Source organism: Bacillus rossius, chromosome 14, assembly GCF_032445375.1.
Source record: "Bacillus rossius redtenbacheri isolate Brsri chromosome 14, Brsri_v3, whole genome shotgun sequence".
Classification (NCBI taxonomy): Eukaryota; Metazoa; Arthropoda; class Insecta; order Phasmatodea; family Bacillidae; genus Bacillus; species Bacillus rossius.
The window spans coordinates 23,875,406-23,886,805 of NC_086341.1; the positions used below are offsets into that span (position 1 = coordinate 23,875,406).

Genomic DNA, 11,400 nt, shown 5'->3' on the forward strand with positions numbered 1-11,400 from the left:
CCAGCCCAACATGCAGCCCTGCGATAGGATATTCACGGCGCAAATTTACCGCGAACTCCGTGTTAAATTGCGACTGCCCACAACCTCTGAGCCTTTACTTACACAGGCGCAAGAAATAAAGCGTGCTATCAAGAAAATGAAGCCGCGAAAAGCTCCCGGGAATGACGGCATACAGGCTGTTGTTCTCAAACAACTCCCGAACGAAACACTCGAATATCTAGCCGAGTGCATAAATGCAATGTTTCGGTTAAATATTTTTCCCTCACAGTGGAAAGAGGCTAGAGTTATAGTCTTTCACAAGCCAGGTAAAAATAAAACACTGCCACAGAATTACAGACCTATCAGTCTGCTAAGTACTGTGTCTAAAGTCGTGGAGAGTATTATACTACACAGACTTAATGTACACATCCACGAGAATAACATACTGCCGGATGAACAGTTCGGCTTTCGCAGTACACACTCGACAGTACATCAGCTCGTGCGCCTGACTGAAGAAATCACAAGCGCATTTAATGTACAGGATTATGTAGTCGCTACGTTTATAGACGTAGAGAAAGCCTTCGACAGAGTATTTCATGCGGGGCTAATCTACAAACTCTACCAAACAGGATTTCCAGACTGTTATATTAAACTAGTCGCGTCCTATTTAGCAGACAGAACCTTTAGAGTATCTACTGAAGGAGCTCTATCAGACATAAAACAAATAAGAGCAGGGGTACCGCAGGGAAGCATCTTAGGCCCTGTACTCTTTAATATATACGTCAGTGACATGCCACGCCCCGCACACCGACTAGTAAAGCTGGGCTGTTATGCAGATGACACAGTGCTGTATAGCAGGTCCCACAACCTCCAGCTAGCTACCAACAGACTGCAAGTCGCGCTCACTGAGTTCGAACAATGGTGCACGACTTGGCGTATAAAAGTAAATACAACGAAATCAGAGGTTATTGTATTTACTCGTAAAAATCTCCCGCCTGTAGAACACAGGCCGCAAATACGTTTGTTTGACGAACAAATACCGCATAAGGATGTAGTGAAATATCTAGGTGTTCACATGGATAGGAAACTACTCTGGCGCAATCACATTGACACTAGGCGAGCGCAAGCGCAGGCTAGGATCAGTGCACTATACCCAGTAATGAGTAGACGATGCGGCAGCAAGGTTAAAACCGGCCTACTGCTGTACAATGCTCTAATACGCCCAATAATTACATATGCAGCCGCAGTCTGGGCAACAGCTGCCCCCACACACCTAATAAAACTGCAGCGGATTCAGAATAGGTGCATTCGAATCGCCACAGACGCCCCACGATACTGCCCTGTAGAAGCATTGCATCGTGAAACCGAGTCAGAGACTTTGCAAGACTTTTACACTCGTACAACACAAACTTTTTACGATAAATTCGTAAATAGTTTAAATCCGCATATTTCCTCACTCGGAAATTATGATCCCGACGAAACACAAAAATACAAACGCCCGAAATCCATCCTGGTGCATCGACCACCGTAGTGGCCCGTGATTGGCTGGAGGCTCCGGCCAATCACAGCGCACCTGCGCTCAGCCGAGGCCCGACCCAAACAGCGCGGTTGCGGACTGGCGAGAAAATTATGCTTAAGAATCGCGCAGTTTTTACACTCGTATTTCTGGCAGCTCCAGACTTAGTATTAAGTATTTTAATTTCTTCAGACATAACTTTAAGTCCTAATATTAGCATTAAGTAATAAAAGTAATAAAATTCTGAACATGTGCCTGACCACGTCCTGGAGTGCAAATATGCAACATTGAACTAGCCAATGATTGACATGCTCAGGCTGGCAGCACATTGTGACGGAATTAAATCCCCCCCCCCCCCCCCGCACCAAGGTGACACACCTGCCTTTTGGCCCAGCGGGGCCCTAATGAATTTTTGGCCCAGCGGGGCCCAAATTATTTTTTGGCCCAGCGGGGCCCTAATGAATACACCAACACACAAATTCCCCACTCTCATAGGAATGTTTATTCTTAATTATTAAGTGAGCAGACTCAGTATCGCAGAATAGGTGTCCGACCATGTGCCTGACCACGTCCTGCGGTCCAAATAATCAACATTGGACTAGCCAATGACTGACATGCCCAGGCTGGCAGCACAATGTGTCGGGCATACATGGCCGTGGTAACTGGGGCAACCTGGGTGCTGCGGCCATATAACTTATAGTTGTAAGATGTACCTTTCTTTCTTTCAGCTCACCTGGCTGGCTGGCAGCCTGGGGGAAACGACGAAGTCGCCCCCTAAAAACCAGTCATGACCAAACACCCAAATGCGGACAAAAATGTCCAAGTGCCCGCCCTTGCTTAGTAGATATTTTCTACTCTTCCAACTCTTCTTCCTGAGCCATCCTTCTATTCCCGTAGCCAACCCGCATGTAATTAATGCATGAAATTTTGCATCCCGCATGTAAGTGCCCAGGGTTTTCCCTGTGTCTATGCAGGTTTTACCTGGGCCCAACTTACCTAGTTTTAGTCTAGAATAGTCAGTGAGGGGAGTTAGTCATGGCGCCAATCGCTGCCATGGCTGGCCAATCCCCCTCCTAGCACACGATGCATGCACCCTCTCCCGCATGGCTAACCCTTGCATGATTAGAGCGTATAGGCTTCGGCCTGAGACGCACTTAGAGTCTGTCCCTAATCCAGACCCCTCACAAACACACTTAGTTTTAATTTAGGTTAAGAAAAAAAAAAGAGTAAAATCGCCTAGACAGCTCTTCTCTCCCAGCCAATCTGGGAGTAGAAATACCATTGTGAGATTTCCTCTCTCCCAGCCAATCTGGGAGAATAAATATTACCTCAGGCAAAAGTGGTATCATTGGCTTGAATTCCTCATCTTCCTTTCCTCAGCTAGCGACTCTTCGTGAGACCGCGGGCTTTCCTTCTCTCTCTCATTCTCTCTCTCATTCTCTCGCACCTATCCGCTAGCGACTCCTTGTGAGACCGCGGGCAATCCTCTACTAGCGACTCTTAGTGAGACCGCGGGCATCCCTCTCTCCTACACTCCTGCTAGCGACTCCTTGCGAGACCGCGGCCACCTTCCTCCTCCTACCCCCTGAGTTGAATGAGGAAGCGCTCCGGCTGTCGCCGCACCCGGCGAAGGCCACTCTCTCCGAGGTACCGCCATCAGGCTCCACCCAGCCTGCCTGGGAGCCTCAGGCAGCATACCTGCGGGGCTACTTCACCGCCGCAACAGGCCAGGGGGAACCTAGTCCAGCCTACAGCCCCCTCCATTCCTACCAGTTCTCCCCTGTACCCTACTCACCTGAGCAATCCCCAACTGCCGAGCCACTCTTCCCTCAACCCCCTGAGTTAATATCTCCTATCAAGACACCCTACCCCCGCCTCATTCCTCTCACCCTACCCTCACCCCCCCCCCCCCCCCCCACGCAAGGCCTTGACGACCAGCACCACCGGGAGCCAGCCGCAGGACCCGCGGCCGCAGCCCATCTCGGCGCGACTGGCGGCCCGCCTGCAGGAACTCTTCGGCAGTGACGCCTAGGCGCACAGCAACCCCGGGGGTTTTCACCCCCACCTTTACACCTCCTTGTCAACACGTCCTCGGTCAGCTGCACTGGGCCGAACGGTCCACTCCCGCCTCAGAGTGTGAGGCTGCTCTACCCAAGAGCTGGCGCCGGGCAAACAACACAACTGAATGACCGAGCGACATCCACCCCGTCTCCACAGCTTCACCAGAGACGAGGCCGCGACATTTGGCGCCCGAAAGTGTGGCACTTCATCATCGAGACTACCAGAGTTCATGAACAGTCAGCAGCATTCGGCGACCCGAAGTGTGTATATTCACTAAACGAGTATAGAAGAATGTGTGCAGGACAGAACGTGTAGGAATTCGTGACACAATGCTACCACACAGACTGACAACAACATGCGAAACAGGTCAACTACCAAGGGACTTTAACCTAATAACAGGAGAGGAACAGTGGCACAACACATCTGAGTGCAAACCAATGAGAGCAGAGTAAGCAATGGGTACATTGGTTTGGGATACAATAGCAACATAAAGGCCCACACAGGCACCAACACAGAAGACAGGGGCAAACCTCATAGACTGGGAGGTACTTGCAAGCCCAGCAGTGCAACCAAACGTGCATATGAGGTGGACAGCTACCGCAACAGGATGCATAGTGCTACCAGAGTTCAGTGGGCTAGCGCATGAGGACCCATGCGAGTTTGTGCAGTGGTGTCAGGGACGGTTTACACAATGCGGGGTGCAGATTGAAGAATGGACACAACGCACGAGTGAGCAATTACGCGGGCAAGCTCGTGAGTGGTGGAACCTGTGGGGACGCTACGACATGAAGTGGCAGGAGTTCGCTACCCACTTAACACGGCGCTTTGACGACCGCATGGCAGTCATGAGCTATAAGGCTCGCTTCTACAGCGAGACCCAAAAGGACTCAGAGTCAGTAGAGCAGTTCGTGGCAAACAAGCTGCGGCTGTACCGGCGCATAGCCCCAGGAGAAGACCCCGAGCAAGCTTTGCCAGAAGTTACTGCATTAATGCGAGAAGAATTGCAACCATTCCTCAGACCATACTGCAATGGGACGGTAGAGAACTACGTACGACAGGCAACAGCTACAGAAGGCAACCTACGACACCTCCTGGGACGTTGAACCAGGACAACTATCCCCGAACAAGGACCCAGACATAAGGTTGGAGCACCTGCAGGGACAAGCAGGGCCATACCGCAGGAACGTCCATGGCGGACAGCAACACAGGCGATCGAGGGCCAACCTGGTGGGACAGACCAAAACACATCTCCAGGATGGCGGAATGCAGTCAATCGGCGCGATGGAGGCCGACCACCACAGTGCCGTCTTGGATGCCCACAGAGCACATATCACTGGCATCAGGACTGCCAGAGACACCAACAACAACAACCGGCAGAAAACGGGCAGTAGAAGGTGTAGGACCTACAGACTTACCCGCACCATCCAATCCCCTGCTGCAAGCCACAGAGAACAACATTGAACAACTGGGGCAGCTCACCACGCTAGAAAACAGACTGATGCGGATCCCCATCACCCTGAACAGGAGACAGACTGTCGCACTTATAGACACAGGGGCGAGCCATGTGTTCGTCGCCCAGCACTGTGTACCACCCGCAGAAGTCACACCCAGACACTGTGCCCTGCGCCTTGCTACGAACACTGGAACAGGGACAGCTATTGGAGATGCCATCATCACAGTGGGTATAAGGGAGATGGTGACCCAAACTCCAGCAGTCGTCGTAGAAGGGCTCAGAGAAGATTTGGTACTTGGACAGCCCTGGTTGGTAGAGCAGGACACCTTGATTTCGCCAGCATCAGGCCTGGTAAATTTAGGTAAACGTGAGCGCCTGGCAGTATACACACTAGGAAGCATACCACCTTCCCACAGGTCACACGACCACAGGCCAAGAGACATGACCTGTCGCCTGCTCACGGTGGGAGATGATGACCCCCCTCCTGCGGACCTGATCGAACTCAAACAACGAGTTCTCGATGCCCAATGCACCTCCTCAGATGCTGAGCGTCAACGAGCAAAGCAAGCAGAAGGACTGGATGAGATATGGACCATGCCCGGCGAATGGACGGCCCACGGAGTGACAGATGAAGTGGAAGACCCCGAGGATCGCTGTCGGCGTTAGCGATTGAGCTGACAACAGCGCGAGAACACCAGAGGGCCTACACTCAGATGATAACCCCGCAGACCACACGACAACCACCGGAGCTACAGCCCGGTGACCACGTGTATGTCCGCACACATCCCCTGTCCAATGCAATTAGGAACTACTGTGCTGGACTGAGGCCCAGGTGGTCGGGACCACACCGCATCCTGAAGCGGCTAAGTCAAAGTACGTATTTGGTGCGCCGGGGTAGGCAAAGGCGAAAAGTACACCGGGACCACATCCGGAAAACAGCACTCCCAGAAGGGGGCAATGCCATGGAGGATCCTATGCCAGATGTGGCAGGAACAATTCCGGACAGCCACCAATCTGTCACACCCCAAGGAATGCAGCATTTGTTCCAGCAAACACCGAGCCCAAGGACAAGAATGGAGAGGCCTGCAGAAGCCCCTGCCACGACCCCTGGGCGACAGCACCAGAGGCACCCGGCACGAATGCAGATCCTTGATGTCACGGGGACACCAGAGGCGGGCGTAAAAACCACAGAGGAGCAGCCCCTGGTGACAGAACCGGAAGACACTGAGACAACAGAACCACCCTCCCCTACCCGAGGTGGGTGGGGGCATGGAGCCTCCCTCGCCGATGCCGAATTCCGGGTCAACGTGGAGGAACCAGCTGAGGACAACCAGAGACACCGCCGACGATGCCGCCGGCCCCCACTGTACCTGGCAGATTACGTCACCGGCCGCGAACTGGACACACTGGTGAATGGCAACCCACGGAGTCCGGAACCGGCAGGCCCGCCCTGACGCTCGCAACAGCGAAGAGAGAAGGCATCATGTGCCTGCTGGAGGGCGCGCGAATGGCCTAGACCCGGGCTTTTCCAGGGGGGGGGCGTCTGACGTCGTACCTCCTCTTTATTAAACAAAAAACCCGGGTCACAGTCCTGTCCGCGGCGCAACACTCCAGCCATGGCCCTGGTAGTGCCACCACTCGTCACCAGATGGCAGTTGTAAATATAAAGAGACAATGTATTATAGTTATGTTATATATGTTATTATTGTAAATATTTATGTAGATTATTAAGTGTATATTGTAAGTATGTTTTGTAGACGTGTAAATAATATTGTAAAATGCAAAAGATCAAAAGAGATAGAAATATGTAAAACTTTAACACAAATGATTGTAGACGAAACGTGTATAAATTGTGTGGGCTAACAAGCCTATTACACTTCTTCCTTATTTTAGGTACGCGAGCTGACTGGCAGCTTGGTGGAAACAACAACATGTTGCCCCTAAAGACCAGTGCCCACCAAAACAAATGCGGACAAAAGGTCCAAGCTCCCAAATTGCTTAGTAGAATTTTTCTATCTGCCCAACTCTTCTTCCAGGACCATGCTTCTTTTCCTGTACTCAACCTGCCTGCTAATAATGCATGATATTTTTGCATCCCGCATGAAAGTGCCCAGGGTTTTCCCTCTGTCTATGGAGGTTTTACCTGGGCCCAACTTATCTAGTAATTAGTCTAGAATTAAGATAGGGGAGTTAGTCATGGCACCAATTGCTGCCATGGCTGGCCAATCCCCGAGCAAAGCACACGATGCATGCCTCCCTTTCTGCATGGCTTAAACCCAGCATGATTAGGCGTAAGGGCTCCGGCCTGGGACGCACCTAGAGTCTTCCCTAACCCAGACCCCTCCCAAAAAATATACACTTAGTTTTAGTTAGGTTAGGAAAAAATTGAAATTGCCTAGACAGCTCTTCTCTCCCAGCCAATCTGGGAGTAGAAATACCATTGTGAGCTTTCCTCTCTCCCAGCCAATCTGGGAGAATAAATATTACCTCAGGCAAAAGTGGTATCATTGGCTTGAATTCCTCATCTTCCTTTCCTCAGCTAGCGACTCTTCGTGAGACCGCGGGCTTTCCTTCTCTCTCTCATTCTCTCTCTCTCATTCTCTCGCACCTATCCGCTAGCGACTCCTTGTGAGACCGCGGGCAATCCTCTGCTAGCGACTCTTAGTGAGACCGCGGGCATCCCTCTCTCCTACACTCCTGCTAGCGACTCCTTGCGAGACCGCGGGCACCTCCCTCCTCCTACCCCCTGAGTTGAATGAGGAAGCGCTCCGGCTGTCGCCACACCCGGCGGAAGGCCACTCTCTCCGAGGTACCGCCATCAGGCTCCACCCAGCCTGCCTGGGAGCCTCAGGCAGCATACCTGCGGGGCTACTTCACCGCCGCAACAGGCCAGGGGGAACCTAGTCCAGCCTACCAGTTCTCCCCTGTACCCTACTCACCTGAGCAATCCCCAACTGCCGAGCCACTCTTCCCTCAACCCCCTGAGTTAATCTCTCCTATCAAGACACCCTACCCCCGCCTCATTCCTCTCACCCTACCCTCACCCCCCCCCCCCCCCCCACGCAAGGCCTTGACGACCAGCACCACCGGGAGCCAGCCGCAGGACCCGCGGCCGCAGCCCATCTCGGCCCGACTGGCGGCCCGCCTGCAGGAACTCTTCGGCAGTGACGCCTAGGCGCACTGCAACCCCGGGGGTTTTCACCCCCACCTTTACACCTCCTTGTCAGCACGTCCTCGGTCGGCTGCACTGGGCCGAACGGTCCACTCCCGCCTCAGAGTGTGAGGCTGCTCTACCCAAGAGCTGGCGCCGGGCAAACAACACAACTGAACGACCGAGCGACGTCCACCCCGTCTCCACAGCTTCACCAGAGACGAGGCCGCGACATACTGATTGATACTGGCTGTATCAGGCGGCTACGAGAGTAACAGAGGTAGAGAATTACCGGGCGTGATGAATAATGTATCAGAAACACCGATACATTTTTACGCTGGTGATGACGGCACGGAGGATGTGTACCCTGTAACGAGAATGCTGATACCTTGTCGCTTCCTAGGACCGTTACTGCTCTGATACAAAAGTATCAGATACTTGTAACTAGGTACATTACTGTATCAGTATTAGGTTGGAACAGATACCGAAAATCGCTGTAACAACCCACCTCTACTGCGAAATAAAGTAAATACATTTTCAAAATTTTATTACAATTAGGTATAATTTTTCTTCAAAAAGAAATAACATAACCTTAAAATAACTTTTGAAGCTGTAATCCAAGACATTCGGGAAAGGTAGAGAATAAGCACTACCTTGTTGGGACTTTAACCTAACTCACTGACCATATTCCAGTTCCTGTTCTAAACCAATATATGTAAGGGAACGAAAAAGCAAACATTTTAATAAACTGTTCTCTGCACGAGGCTAGAAAAAAAATTTCAATGCATTCTAGTAATTGTATGATGGCAACCGTCGATGCATTTGCTTCACTAGATTAATTACTTATAGCATTACTATCTATTGAATTAAATTGTGGGGTTTTAATTTTCTCTATAATATTCAAAGTTGTTTTGTTTTTTCTTGTTATGACAATTAAAGTGTAGAAAATGTAGACCGGAATAATTTATCGCTATCAAAAATTTACGATAATATACGAGTTAATGGTGCCAGACGTGATTCAGCTATTTGGACGAATTCAACAAAAAAGTGAGCACTGTGTTTGCGCGTAATTTTGGCAACAGATAAGACATCAATATCGGTTGCCTATTAAACAAGGATCTGGCTGTGTCATATCGTTCACTAGGAATATGGTTAGGGAAACAGGTGTAGCATATTCAAAGCCTAAGTACCTATTAATATTTGTGTCTTGGAACACCGACCTTATTTCTCTTAATTTTTTATTTTTTTTGCAAAATTAAATATTTACTAAAGAATTAAAACACAGCAACATGAAATCATCACAAAAATAATAGTAAGGTGTTTCATATTTAATTTTCAACAATTGATAAATAGTATGCACTTTTCAGTACTGGAATGTATTTGTTAAAGTTCCCCATTTCAGTAGCAGTCCAAATACAGAAAGGCAGCAAAACAGCATATGAAACGGATTTAAAGAGCAGTAAACTGAACACAAGATGGCGTTGGTAGGGGGCCAGCTGCTTGTTACTTATAGTCTCTCTACTAAAATGTTTTACAAACTCTACCATCTATTTTGTGAACTTCGATCACGATTGTTTATTACAGTGGCAATAAAGGTAGCGCTTCTACCGACGTATCTAAATAAAAAAATTATATTTAAATTTAAATAAAGTATATATAAAAGTAAAACTCCGAGTATATAACTAAGAATATTATGAAAAATATTTAAAAAAATTTAAATGCCTTTAACTATATTTCGAAAAAATTATAAGTGTGAATCAAAAATATTTTTCTGTATCATTATTTCAGCCAAACTACTTAATGTAATATAGTGACATTATATTTTATCATTAAATATTTTATTTAAATTTTGTTCCGTTTATATATTATAATACGGCTTATATCTCCTATCTGGCTCGTTGGTCTAGGGGTATGATTCTCGCTTAGGGTGCGAGAGGTCCCGGGTTCAAATCCCGGACGAGCCCTGGTTTTTTTAAATTTTTTTTCATCTTTTCGTTTAGCTTATTCATGTAAGATGCAGTACTATAGAAATAAAACCTTCCAAAGCACTAGTAAGTCCCAAAAATGCTGTAGTTTATGTTACAATACATTGTAACATATAAAATTACACATCAAAACCCATTGTAGTGTTCATTACCATAATCTTTCAAAAGACATTATTTTCTATGAAGCAAATGACTAAAATCAAATGTTATATACATTGAACACTGCATTCTAAAGTCTAACTACATACTTATTATATTCGTATTATTATTCCAGTGAATCAGTCCAAAAATAACACAAGAAATGTTATATACCTATCTGACATAGGGTAACGTATAACGGGCATGTAAATTATTTTTTCACCCATGTTCCTTCAAACTTAAAAAAAAATTAAATCAATATATTTTGTTATTATGTAAATATGCCGTTGATCTACATCCGAACGTTACTAAGTAAAGAAGTTAAAAATGTTATCCATCTTTACAGTAAGTTTTTGAGAATCTGTAATATACAATAAACTCTTACAAATTTCTTCTTCGAAAAAAAAATTAAAACATTCAAAATTCAAAATATAAAGTGCATTATTTTCTAATCTTTCCACGCTCAAAATGGGGAATTCTTTATCTCTGAAGAAAAATAGATAAATAAATGTCATTAGACAAATACATAGCCAAGAAGGGGGTAGAAATTGTGATTAGCGCCTCCCCCCACCCCGACCCAACTTCAACATCCACCCAAAAAAAAAAAAAAAAAAAAATACACACGTACTAGTTAGTAATTATTTGTTTCGAATGCCGTGCAAACACACTAGAAACCAATATTAAACATCTGTATTGAAAACATGATTATTTATAATGAGTATAATGCAAAATGGGTAGATTTTGAATAATCTTTTTTTTTTTTCGCCCTATAATCTATTTATTTTTTTTTAGTTTACAAAATATATAACGGCCCATCCTTCGGCACCTCTAAACCTGCTCCCCCCCCCCCCCAACCCAAAAAAAAATCCTGGCCCCCTTTTAATAGATCCATTTGGTGACAACCCCATCAACAGCATAATATAAAACTATATGAGAATTATTTCACTATCTATCTATATCCTCAACTGAGGAGATATCCCGACGAATTTATTGAATACATGAGACTATCGGTGAGAACAGTGGATTCAATTCAGCCAAGAATTGAATATCGGATCACAATAATAGTGTCTTCCACAATGACGCAGAAACGTAAAAAAACGGAAACGGATCACGGACC

The 11,400-nt window shown here is 47.3% G+C and overlaps 1 non-coding gene across 1 annotated transcript; it reads left to right on the plus strand.

Annotated features, from left to right (window-relative positions):
• Positions 1-10,052: 10,052 nt before the first annotated feature.
• Positions 10,053-10,124, plus strand: Trnap-agg (transfer RNA proline (anticodon AGG)). The gene has a single exon. It is a non-coding gene; the product is annotated as a tRNA-Pro (tRNA).
• Positions 10,125-11,400: the final 1,276 nt, after the last annotated feature.